Here is a 12,566-nt window from a genome sequence, read left to right as displayed (position 1 = left end):
GAACCGATCATGTCATGGGCAGAAAGAAATCTCTCAGATCTGTCGGCGGTCTATGTTGTTCCAGGTATCCAGAATGTCCAAGCGGATTTTTTGTCCAGAGTAGACCTGGACAACAACGAGTGGTCCCTTCACAGGGAAGTATTCGACTGGATTCTGTCATTGGGGTTCTCCCCAGAAGTAGAACTTTTTCGCCTCCCCCTGCAACCACAAGCTGCCGAAAAATACTACACAAGGTTCAGAGATCCCCAGGCATTCGGGTTGGACGCCCTCTCGGATCAGTGGAGATTCCACAGGGCATACGCCTTCCCACCAGTTCCGATTGTGTTACAATTCCTTCGGAGACTCAGGTCGGAGCCAGTGGAGGTAGTAGCGGTGATTCCCTTTTGGCCCAACAGGCCATGGTTTCCCCTTCTGACGCTACTCAGTGTCCGAGACCCAATCCCACTGCCCTTCAGACCGGATCTGTTGTCCCAGGGATCTGTACTCCATCAATGCCCGGCTCGTCTACATCTGAGGGTTTGGATGTTGAAAGGAGGAGGTTGCAGGCTTTAGGTTGTCCGGAAGTTGCAATTTCTACGTTACTCAGTGCTAGAAGAAACTCAACAAATAGAGTCTATCAGAGAATCTGGTCAAGGTTTTCTTCACAGTTGGCTGCAAGGCCTGATCCTCAGTCCTCCATTAAGATCCAGGACGTGCTGAGCTTCCTACAATCAGGTTTAGATCTACCACTCTCTGTGAGTTCCCTCAGGGTCCAAGTTTCGGCTATCTCAGCTTTCACGGGTATCTCCTGGGCCAGTCATGCCTTAATACGGGAGCAGTGAGAATTAGGCCTCAAATAAAGCCTAGGTTTCCCAAGTGGGACCTGCCTCTAGTACTGGATTTCCTGTCAGATCGTATCCAAGACACGTCTGAGTCCATTACCACAAAGGAACTTACTCTGATGACAGTGTTTCTAGTAGCTGTAACCTCAGCAAAAAGGGTATCAGAAATTGGGGCCTTCGGGGCACAAGAGCCCTTCTTAACATTCTTTCCTGATAAAGTGGTACTTATTCCCATGTTGGATGCGAGACCTAAAGTGACCTCTGTCTTCCATGAAAACGTCGAAACTGTGTTACCGACCTTCAGACAAGGGAAAGACTCTCCGGTTCATCCACTGGATGTTGGGAATTGTATTAGGAAATATTTGGAAGCCACATCTTCTTTCAGAAAGTCGGAGTATCTTTTTGTTACCTTCTATGGCAAAAACAAAGGTTCAAGGGCCTCTACAAGATCTATCTCCTCATGGATCATTCAAACCATCCAGTGGGCTTAAAGGGCTAAGGGCTTGACCCCTCCAGCAGTAGTCACAGCTCATTCGACGCGGAGCATTTCTACCTCGTGGGCAGTTTCCAGACACGTGGCTCCTGATGTTATCTGTAGAGCAGCGGCATGGTCCTCTATTAACACATTTTTGTCCCACTACTGTGTTGAGCCAGCGGCTCTTTCTTCTATGAATTTTGGTTTGCAAGTCTTGTCTGTTGACAAAGTGAATTAAACTTTTTTCTGTTCAGCAGCACCTGCCCACCCTGTGTGTGCGAGTTATTTCCCGATACGTATGCTGCCATGGAGTCTGTCAGGAAAACGGAAAATTTATATCAAATACTTACCGTAATTTTCCTTTCCTGATGGACTCCATGGCAGCAGGAGTTCCCTCCCAGGTTTCTGTGGAGGATAGTTACAGAACACGTGTGCTGAACAGGTGCAAAGATTTATGGGAGTGATGTCCTATGGGTAGGTTTGGAGGCGGGGCCAAACCCGATACGTATGCTGCCATGGAGTCCATCAGGAAAGGAAAATTACGGTAAGTATTTGATATAAATTTTCCGTTTTAATTAAGCTAAGTAAATACTTTTTATTTAATTTTTCTATTCAATAAATTTTTATTAGATTTTCAAAATACAAAACCATAACACCAAGTAAACACTTTTTATTATTTTACTTTTGAATTGTCTGAAAATGTTGCACTACATCCACATATCTGAAAAATTAAACATAAGAACCCGGGAGTAACAAGGTTTAACCCTGTATTACACCTCCTTTAGTAGAAATTCTCCTTCTCCTATTAACCACTCCTACCACTCAGTGACAGGGCAAGGTCATCCAGCACCCATGGCAAAGATGCCAAACTGTACCCCCCCCCCTCTTCCCCTAGGGTTAGGGTAAGGGCTCCCCCATCCCTGCAATAAACCATTGCGCCAAGGGCAGCCTTCCCTCCTGCACACCCCTTGTCCCGGCCCTGCTACCGCTGTAACCTTCTGGTGTGGTGGGGGTTAATGGAGCTGAAAAAAAATGTACATCAAGACTTCCCAACCATGCCCATCCTTTCCATCCAGCTCCTCCATTCATGAAAGCCGTAACTATAGTTTCTATGAATGAAACATGATCTATAAAAAGATAACGGGTGGATGATTGAAAGGCTTGCCCCCTCCAATCATATATTTTGATTAATTCAAAGAAACTGTAGTTATGGCTTCTATGATTTGAGGATCTGGGAGGGAAAGGTGAGTATGGTCAAGCACTCTTGATAGGTGCCTGTTGCAGCTCCGTTAACTCCTTTAACCCTCATTGCTCCAGAAGATTACAGCGGCAGGGGTGGGGTTGATTTGGAGGAAGACGAATTCTACTAAAAAGGAGGAGACAGCAGCACAAGGGACACGGGGCATCAATCAGTAATGTCTTTTGTGCTGATTTTGTTTTTTTGTTTTTGTTTTTTCAGTAAACATAGGCTTTAAAAAAACTGAGGGCTTAATTTCCCTTTAAAAATAAAAGGCAGATAGACATTCTTAGTCCAATTAAAGAGTGCATGAACACTGGGAGGAACTGGTTATTTGTGATATTAGATGACAGCAACAGAAAATATAAAGAATCTCAGTGTAGCATCCATCAAATATTTGCAGAGGAGTGGAGAGTGGGGGTAGAACTTTATGACTCATCATTACTTCATTCCTCTTAGTGTCTTTCTACAACAATATTTTCTTTGTGAGCTTTAAATGAATCTCTGGATCAGCGGTTTTAAACACAATACTGCTTAGTTCCTAGATGAAAGTGAATAAAGTCAAGTATGTAACCAAAATGATTTCCTCTGATAAGTAATGTTCTAAAAACTATAAAGTAAATTACTACCTCTAGCTTGGGCCATTGCCAAGACCCGCTCTTGAAAGAGAGATTTTATTCTTGCAGCGCTTCAAAAGGTTTTTCTAGATATTAAAATCGATATCACGGCGAAGTAAAACTTCAAAAAGAACGCATCTTTTTTTCTACCGTAAACAGTTCCATTTGATAGATAGAACCTGATTTGGGAATAAGGGACAACAGCTCCACTTTTGCACCAGTTTTAGAAAAACAGCCTCGAAAACCTTGGAGCCAGGATCGAGTTGCTATAAGAAAGTTCTCCGGGTTTTGCTCAAGCTTTTATAAATTAGCCCCGGCAGCTGAAATCCATTTCTTGAGGGCAGATGCCTAGAAATAGGAGCAAGGAAATTTGGGGAAAGGTGGAGTAGTTGCCTATAGCCCTCAGCTAGTTTTTTTTATCTTTTATTGAAATTAACACAAAGAATCCAGGCAACAGCTTCACTTTCCTCTATTTCCCTATTTGTTGTTGTTTTTTTTTTTTTAACCCCTAAATTGGTGAAGTCTGTACAAAAAGAGCAAGAGGATTAGCCGAATGCAGTCCATAAAGCACCAAACTGATATGCTTGATTTAGAATTTAAAATGGAACGCGTTTTGAAATAGGATTTTTGATTTATTGCCACTTTTTTTATTACTGGAATCACCAAGCTACTCATTCACTCCCTTGTTTTCTCTCGCCTTGACTATTGTAACTCCCTTCTCATAGGCCTACCCTTCCATAGGCTATACCCTCTTCAGTCTGCTGCCAGACTCATCTACCTTACCAACTGCTCAATGTCTACTGCCTCTCTCTGCCAATCCCTTCACGTTCTTCTGATCGCCCAGCGAATTAAATTCAAAATACTAACTACAACAGACAAAGTCATTCACAACTACATCACCAATCTTGTCTCCAAATATCACCCAAACCGTCTTCTCTGCTCCTCTCAAGACCTCTTGCTCTCAAGCTCCCTTGTCTCCATCTTCCATGCTTGTCTCCAGGACTTCTCCAAAGCCTCATCCCCTGGACCTCTCTACCTCCATCTGGCTGACTATCTCCTACTCTGGCTGCCTTCAGACGAATCCTGAAAACTCATCTCTTTAGGGAAGCCTATCATGCCTCCAACTAATTTTTTATCACTTTCATCAGCTCATTCCCCACAGTTACAACCTTTTGTACCACTTGCCCCACCCTTTTAGATTGTAAGCTCTTCTGAGCTGGGCCCTCTTAACCTCTTGTATTTTATTGTATTGTAACTGTAGTGTCTCCCTTTTATATTGTAAACTGCTGCGTAAAATGTTATATAAATCCTGTATAATAATTTTTCTTGCAGTACTTCACAGAACACAGGTTGACAATTCAGTCAATCATGGAGTTAAGCAGCTACCAGGTGATTGGATTGGTGAATCTTTAAGAACAGCCTGGCTTAACCCACCTCACTCCTAGCATGCCTTAAGTTTTGTAGCAAGCAATAACAAAATTGACCACTCACCAGAGAGATGTGCTGTCTCAACTAAGAGAACAGCTTACTCTCTTTGTGCACTGCAAGTGCCAATAAATTATTCAAATGGAGTTCATTCTTGGTCCTGGATATTAACGTATCCTCCACATCACACCACAGTCGATAAAAGAAGATAACTCATAGTGTAGTAAATCATAAATCGTGAACAGAAAAAGAAGGTACACCCGTGATGGTAACAATGTTAATTTAGTGCATTGCTCCACCAAACTCACCCAAGAGAGTCTGAAAACACACAATATATGGCCCAACCACCTCAGCAGGGGTAATCGGATGAATCACACCAATGTGTCCAGTATTCACCGAATCCAAGACCCACAATAAATATATTAGGGGAGACTCAGCCACTCACACTGCTAAATGATACCAAATGATTAGGGAAAAACAGGGTATCAGTGTAGTATGGTTTAACCACTTGCCTACTGGGCACTTAAACCCCCCTCCTGCCCAGGCCAATTTTCAGCTTTCAGCGCTGTCGCACTTTGAATGACAATTGTGCAGTCATGCAACACGGTACCCAAATTAAATTTTTATCATTTTTTTTTTCAAACAAATAGAGCTTTCATTTGGTGGTAATTAGTCACTACTGGGGTTTTTATTTTTTGCTGAACAAACAGAAAAAGACCGAAAATTTTGAAAAAACAAAAAACAGTTTTTATAGTTTATTATAAAATTTTGCAAACAGGTACATTTTCTCCTTCATTGATGTGCGCTGATGAGGGGGCACTGATGGGCCCTGATAGGCACTGGTAGGCTGCACTGTTGGGCACTGATAGGCTGCACTGATGGGCACTGAGGGGCTGCACTGATGGGCACTGATAGGCGACACTGATGGGCACTGATAAGGCGGCACTGATGGGCACTGATAAGGCAGCACTGATAGGTGGCACTGATAGGTGGCATTGATGGGTGGCAATGATGAGCAGCACTGAAGGTCACTGGTAGGTGGAGCTGAAGGGCATTAATAGGCGGCACTCATGGGCACTCATTGGCACTGATGGGTGGCACTGATGGGCAATGATAGGCACTGGTAGGGAACACATCATAGGGCACTGATAGGTGGCATTGGTGAGCACTGATAAATGACACTGGTAGGTGGCACTGGTGTGCACTGGTAGGTGGCACTAGTGGGCACTGGTAGGTAGCGCTAGTGGGCACTGGTAGGTGGCATTGGTGGGCACTGCTGGGTGACACTGGTGGGCAATTGTGTGTGGGCACTGGTAGGTAGCACTGGGGGCACAAATATTCCCTCTCCTCTTTAGGACAGCAGCATGCGACCGTTGGTTTTTTCTCCTCACACTGACAGTGTGAGGAGAAAAAAACAGCTGAAAGACGGCTGCTGTTTACTTTATCCACTTAAGCCCCGGAGGATTTGGCTGCTAAACGACCAGAGGGTATTTTGCGATTCGGCACTGCGTGATTTTAACGGACAATTGCGCGGTCGTGCGACGCTGTACCTAAACGAATTTGGCGTCCTTTTTTTCCCACAAACAGAGCTTTCTTTTGGCGGTATTTGATCACCTGTGCGATTTTTTGATCACGCGCTATAAACAAAAAAAGAGCGTAAATTTTGCAAAAATAGCAATATTTTCCCTTTTTTTTATATGAAATTCCCCCAAAAAAAAAATGTAAAAATCAAAATTTTTTAATATTTTCGGCCAATTTGTTTTATGCTACCTATGTTTGGTAAAAAAAATCGCAAAAAGCGTATTTTGATTGGTTTGCGCAAAAGTTATTGCGTTTACTAACAAAGGGAAAGATTTTTGTCATTTTTGTTGTTTTTTTTTTAACGCGTAATGGCGGCGATCTGCGATTTTTTTTGCGGTACTGCGACATTGCGGCGGACAGATCGGACCCTTGACTGACATTTTTGACACTTTTGGGGTTACCAGTGACATTTCTACAGTAATCAGTGCTATATATATGCACTGTTACTGTAAAAATACACTGGTAGTGAAGGGGTTAACTTTATTTGAGAGGGAGGGGCTGTGTGTGTCCCTAGGGGCGTCATTCTAACTGTGATTGGCTGTGGATTTAACTGTATGCAGAGTGATCAATGGATCTACATAGTAGATCCATGTGATCATCTCTCATACAGAGAGGAGAATGACAGGCAGCTTGTTTACACAAGCTGCCTGACTTTCTCCCTCTCCCCCGCCGATCGCAGAGTGGCCGGCGGCGATTGGGTCCGCCGGTCACACGCGCGGGGGGGTCCGTGACCACGCGGGAGCGGGAGCGCGCCTCCGGCGGCGCGCGCTCGCTCCCTAAACCCTCACAGGCGAGCGACGTAGACCTACGTCACTTTGCCTGTGAGGGGCTGACCGCCGCCGTAGATAGCCGTGCGGCGGTCGGCAAGTGGTTATATGATCAGCTGTCATTGGCTGACAGCTGATCACGTGGTAAGGGGGCGGTACATGTCACTCACATGTAAACGCTGCTGCGGTCAATAATCGTGGCGGCGTGACATCATGTGGATGGCACCGCCCAACGTGTTTCCAGCCAATGCTTGTCTTAGAGGTCTCTGAAGACAGGCTCCTGAAGATGAGCATTGGCTGGAAACACGGAACTAACAATGATAATCTTATCTGTAAACCGTTACCACTTTATGTAGTTGTGCATTCTATAAAACCCAACTTATGTTTAAATCAGTTATGCTTTCCTTTCCCTCAAAAGCAACCCCCATCATGGAGGCTTTTTTGTACATTAGGCAATTCTGCTCATTCACATGGGCTTCCAGGCTGCCTGGATGTAAGCTATGCAGGTCTCAGTCTCCAGCACTGTGGTCTTTGCTTCCCTTTCTTCCTGGCTGTTCACAAAACCTTGGGCATGATGTGGGCTGCCACAGTGATAAGTTTGTTGTGCCTGGAGTTCAGCTTTAAAGGAAATCTTTCCATAGGAAAGCACAGTGACTTGAATTGCTGACTTTGTCACATTCTGCAAATGCTTTCTTTCTTGCATTTATGCTATAGCCTTGCACAATACTTTTAGACACTTACGTTACTTTCCAGGTCAGTGACTCAAAGAGTATTGAAGCTTAGGTCAGCGTTATTGTCAGGTAACTTGTATTTTCAAAAGGTCAGTCATGAAAGCCTCATTCATATCGCTTGGAAATGTTTACCTATTTTAAAAAATGATTTTAAAAACAGCTAGTATAATTACCTAAATAATGTCTCTAATTAAGTTTCTGTAATTTCCTGCAGGAGGACAAAAGTCAGTATCTTTTGCATTGCAGTGCTGTCATTTTTAAACAGTTGGGTAGATTTACTTAAACTGGTGCAGCTGTGCATGGTAGTCGGTCAGATTATAAAGCCTCGTACACACGCAATGATTATCGGCCGACCGATCGTCTGACTTTTGTCCAGAGTTGTGTTTTGTTGGTTGGAATGTGCCTAGACTGCACACAAATTTTCTCGGCCAACAAAAATCTACTTCAGAAGTGATGTCATGTGATGGTTGACTTTCCGTGTGTTTTTTCTTCTCTGAGCATGCCCAGTCTTGCTCATCAGATTTTTGTCTCCCGAAATCTGTACTGACTGACGGAAAATCGGCCGTTGTGTTGACGGCCAACAAAAATTTTATAGCCTGCACACCAGAGTTTTTTCGGCCGAAAAGTCGGAGTCTGTCGGAAGCATCATACTAACAAGCCGAAAATCGGCCGATCGGACGTTGGCCAAAAATTCATCACCAATTATCGGCGCGTGTGTACGGGGCTTTAGTTCAGCTTGTTCAGTTAGGCTTTGGCAATAAAACGTGGAAGCTGATTGGTTTCTATGCAGAGCTGCACCAGATTTTGCACTCTCCAGTTTTAGGAAATAACGCCACTTTGTTTTCTGGCAAAAAGAGTAATCAGAATGAGCAGAGGGATGGCCAGTTCCATGTTCTGTGACCCTACCACTACCCAGGCAGCCAGCTGGGCAAATTGGGTGACCACGCTACCCTACTTAACTGCAGGAAAGAAAAGTGAGGTGACAAACTTGGCCTTTACTGCCAAGCGTTACTAGATCACTGGAACAGCTGAACAGAATCTAAGCAGGTAGAAGAGTTCACATATATGTACCAGTGTTAATGTTAGCAGCAAATTTCAATTTAGTTTTAGTCATAGTCTTTTGACTAAAATGCCATTTTAGTTTTAGTCGTATTTTAGTCTTTTGACTAAAATGCCATTTTAGTTTTAGTCATATTTAGTCATCTGAATTCTTTTCGTTTTAGTCATATTTTAGTCAACTAAAATCTCCAGTACATTTTAGTCAACTACAAATCAAATGGGTTTAGGTAAATTGTAATTCATTATTTAAACATTTCTCTAGAATTTCCTAATTATATACTCCTGGGGTAAAAATCAAATAATATGTTATTATTTATGGTATTAGTGCCGGTTCACATTTGTGCGATGCGGATATGCAGCGTGATCCCGCATCGCATCCGCACCTCTGGCAGTTCACACTGCCATATGCGATACGCAGGGGGTGCCAATTAAAAGTTAACGACATCCCCAGTTGCGATCGCACATCGCAGTGCGATCTGCAAGTTTGCACATAAACGGATCGCACTAGTGTGCGATCCGATTCTGCTGCGAATAAAAAAAAGCCTCATGTGCGAGTTTAGTGCGGATGCGGTGCGAATTCAGCCATACAAAGTGTATGGCTGAAATTTGCACCGCACATGAGATTGCATGTAATTTAGGAGCAGTGCGCTCCGAATTACATTCGATCTCCGCAATCGCACTAATGTGAACCGGGGCTTAAGGTTTGAACATGCGCTACAGACACAGATTTAGCCATTGTGATATATAACGTCACTCTTTATAAATAAAACAAAGTTTCATAAACAAACATATTGCTTTTTGACAAACAGAAGTGCAACTTTAAAATACAAAAAAACCCAAAAAAAATGGTAAACTCTATTGGCTGTAATGCCATTGCACATATTACCTGAATATATTGCCAGCATTATATATTAAGAAAAAATATAAGAAAAGCCTTTTTCTTAATTTGTCTCTCTTTTAGCATCTTAGTAGATGCCCCTTACTTATGCTTATGCGGTAGTGCAATACATGTATAAACTTAAATGTGCTATTATTACAGGCTCTAGATGGAATTGTGTTGCCGATTTAGAAATGGCCAGCGAAGTAGTGTTAATTTTTATGTCAATTTTGGATTTAGTTTTAGTCCTAGTCTTTTGACTGAAATGCCAATTTAGTTTTAGTCGTATTTTAGTTGACTAAAATAGTGTTAATTTAGTCATGAAATTAGCACTGATAAGTACTAGGGTGTATAATGCCAGTGGTGCAATTGATGTCACAGCAAGAAAATGGTACATGGATAGCACACAGCATAAGAATGTAGATTTGATCACTGCCTGGCTTGCCATGCACATGTATGTATTTCATCTGTGTATTTGGAGGTTTGGCATGTAACATAAAATAACTCAAATGTTTTACTGATATCACTTTTTTTTTTATCATATGCTGTATTTTAAAACCCACCAAACTCATATGGTAAATGTAACAAACAGAAAATACCCCTAGGTGTTCTTGTACCATTGGTTAAAAACCAATATAGAATCTTATGAAGGTACATTTGAACAATTGTATAATAGAAAGTGAAGGAAAGGCTGCCACCTACTGGCCATTATATATACTGTTCTCTATAGAGATAAAAAGGTTGGGTTTACTAAAAGGAAACTGACTGCCACCAAGGGTGAGTAGTTTTATCTCATTTGAATTTCATGTTTACATGCTTGTGCTTCCACACCCTTGCATATGTGTGCTTGCACAGCATATCAAAGGGATTGGCTGCAACATAGTTTACCTTTGGCTGTTCAACTTACAGTGCCTTGAAAAAGTATTCATACCCCTTGGAATTTTACAAGAGGTATGTTACAACCAAAAACATAAATGTATTTTATTGAGATCAGATAGACCAAAACAAAGTGGCACATAATTGTGACTACTCCAAAATGATGTGCGCTCAAAATTCAAGCTCCCCGACAACTCTTCCTACGGGACTCACATTGGCGTCTCGGATGGCTAAGGTCTTGCTGCCCCTTAAAGCGGAGTTCCGGGCACGAAACTAACAAACCCCCGGGACAGTCAGGGCTAGTACATTCCACAATGGCTAGCCTCTGATCTGTCCCGGTTCGCATTTACCTACAAGAAGAAATACTCACTTTTAAAATTTCTTCTCCAGCGTTGCCATCTCTGTTGTGGGCAGCTGAAGCCAGCGCGATCCTCTACTGCGTCCTCTTCCGCGTCTTCTTCTCCCAGAATGTGCCTTCACGGGCCCCTCTCGTCACTTCCGGTGCGGCGCCGCATTGCTCCACAGCTTCTGGGCATTCCCAGAAGCTGTTTAGCAGGGAATGCGGCGTCGCCCCGGAAGTGACGAGCCGGGCCGGTGCCGTCGCATTGATCCCTGGGAGCGATGACGTTCAACTCCCAGGAATCATCGCAAGACAGGAAGTGACAGCGGAGCCGCGGCACAGAGGGAGGAAGTACAGAATAGGTGAGTATATTCAATCTACAATTACAAGGTGAGTGAAAAAAAAAATGCCTAACTATCCAATTCCTTTTCAGGTGAAGGAGACCCAAAGGATGTGCACAAAAAAAAAAGGTTGATTTTGTTCCCCGGAACTCCGCTTTAAGGACTTTGTGTTTTTTGTTTGCACAAAATTGTGAAGTGGAAGGAAAATGATAAATAGTTTTCAACATTTTTAAAAATAAATATCTTAAAAGTGTGGTGTGTGGTGTGCGTTTGTATTCAGACCCCCTGGGTCAATACTTTGTAGAACCACCTTTCGCTGCAATTTCAGCTGCAAGTCTTTTTGGGGATGTCTCTACCAGCGTTGCACATCTAGAGAGTGACATTTTTGCCCATTCTTCTTTGTAATATAGCCTAAGCTCTGTTGAATGGAGAGTGTCTGTAAACAGCAATTTTCAAGTCTTGCCACAGATTCTTAATTGGATTTAGGTCAGGACTGGGCCATTCTAACACATGAATATGCTTTCACCTCAACAATTCCATTGTAGCTCTGGCTGTATGTTTAGGGTGGTTGTTCTGCGGGAAGGTGAACCTCCACCGCAGTCTCAAGCCTTTTGCAGACTCTAACGGGTTTTCTTCTACGATTGCCCTGTATTTGGCTTCATCCATTTTCCCATCAACTTTGACCAGCGCCCCTGTCCCTGCTGAAGAACTGCATCCCCACAACATGATGCTGCCACCACCATGGTGTGTTCAGGGTGATGTGCAGTGTTAGTTTTCCACCATACATAGCGTTTTGGTTTTAGCCCAAAAGGTTCAATTTTGGTCTCATCTGACCAGAGCACCTTCTTCCACATGTTTGCTGTGTCCCCCACATGGCTTCTCGCAAACGACAAATGGGACTACTTATGGCTTTCTTTCAACAATGGCTTTTTTCTTGCCACTCTTCCAGAAAGACCAGATATGTGGAGTGCTTGACTAATGCCCCGTACACACGTACCGATTGTCGGCCGTAAATATTCGGCCGACAACCGATCGGCCGATTGTAGGCTTGTTAGTATGATGCTTCCGACAGCCGACAGCGCATTTTCGGCCGAACAGAATCTGTCGTGCAAGCATTAAAATTTTTGTTGGCCAACACCAGAACGGCCGATTGTTCGCCAGTCAGTACAGATTTCGGCCGACAGACAGCAGATTAGCAAGACTGGGCATGCTCAGAAAAGAAAAAAGACAAGGAAAGTTAACCATCATATGACATCACTTCTGCAGTCGGCTGTTGTTGGCCGACAAAATTCGTGTGCAGTCTTTTGCAGTTTTCAACAGACACGACAGCCCTGGACAAAAGACGGCCAATCGTTCGGCCGACGATCGGTATGTGTGTACGAGGCTTAATAGTTGTCCTGTGGATAGATTCTACCACCT

Source organism: Pelophylax lessonae (assembly GCF_965119305.1).
Source record: "Pelophylax lessonae genome assembly, chromosome: 5".
In the NCBI taxonomy this organism is placed as follows: Eukaryota; Metazoa; Chordata; class Amphibia; order Anura; family Ranidae; genus Pelophylax; species Pelophylax lessonae.
This window is presented reverse-complemented; position numbering follows the sequence as displayed.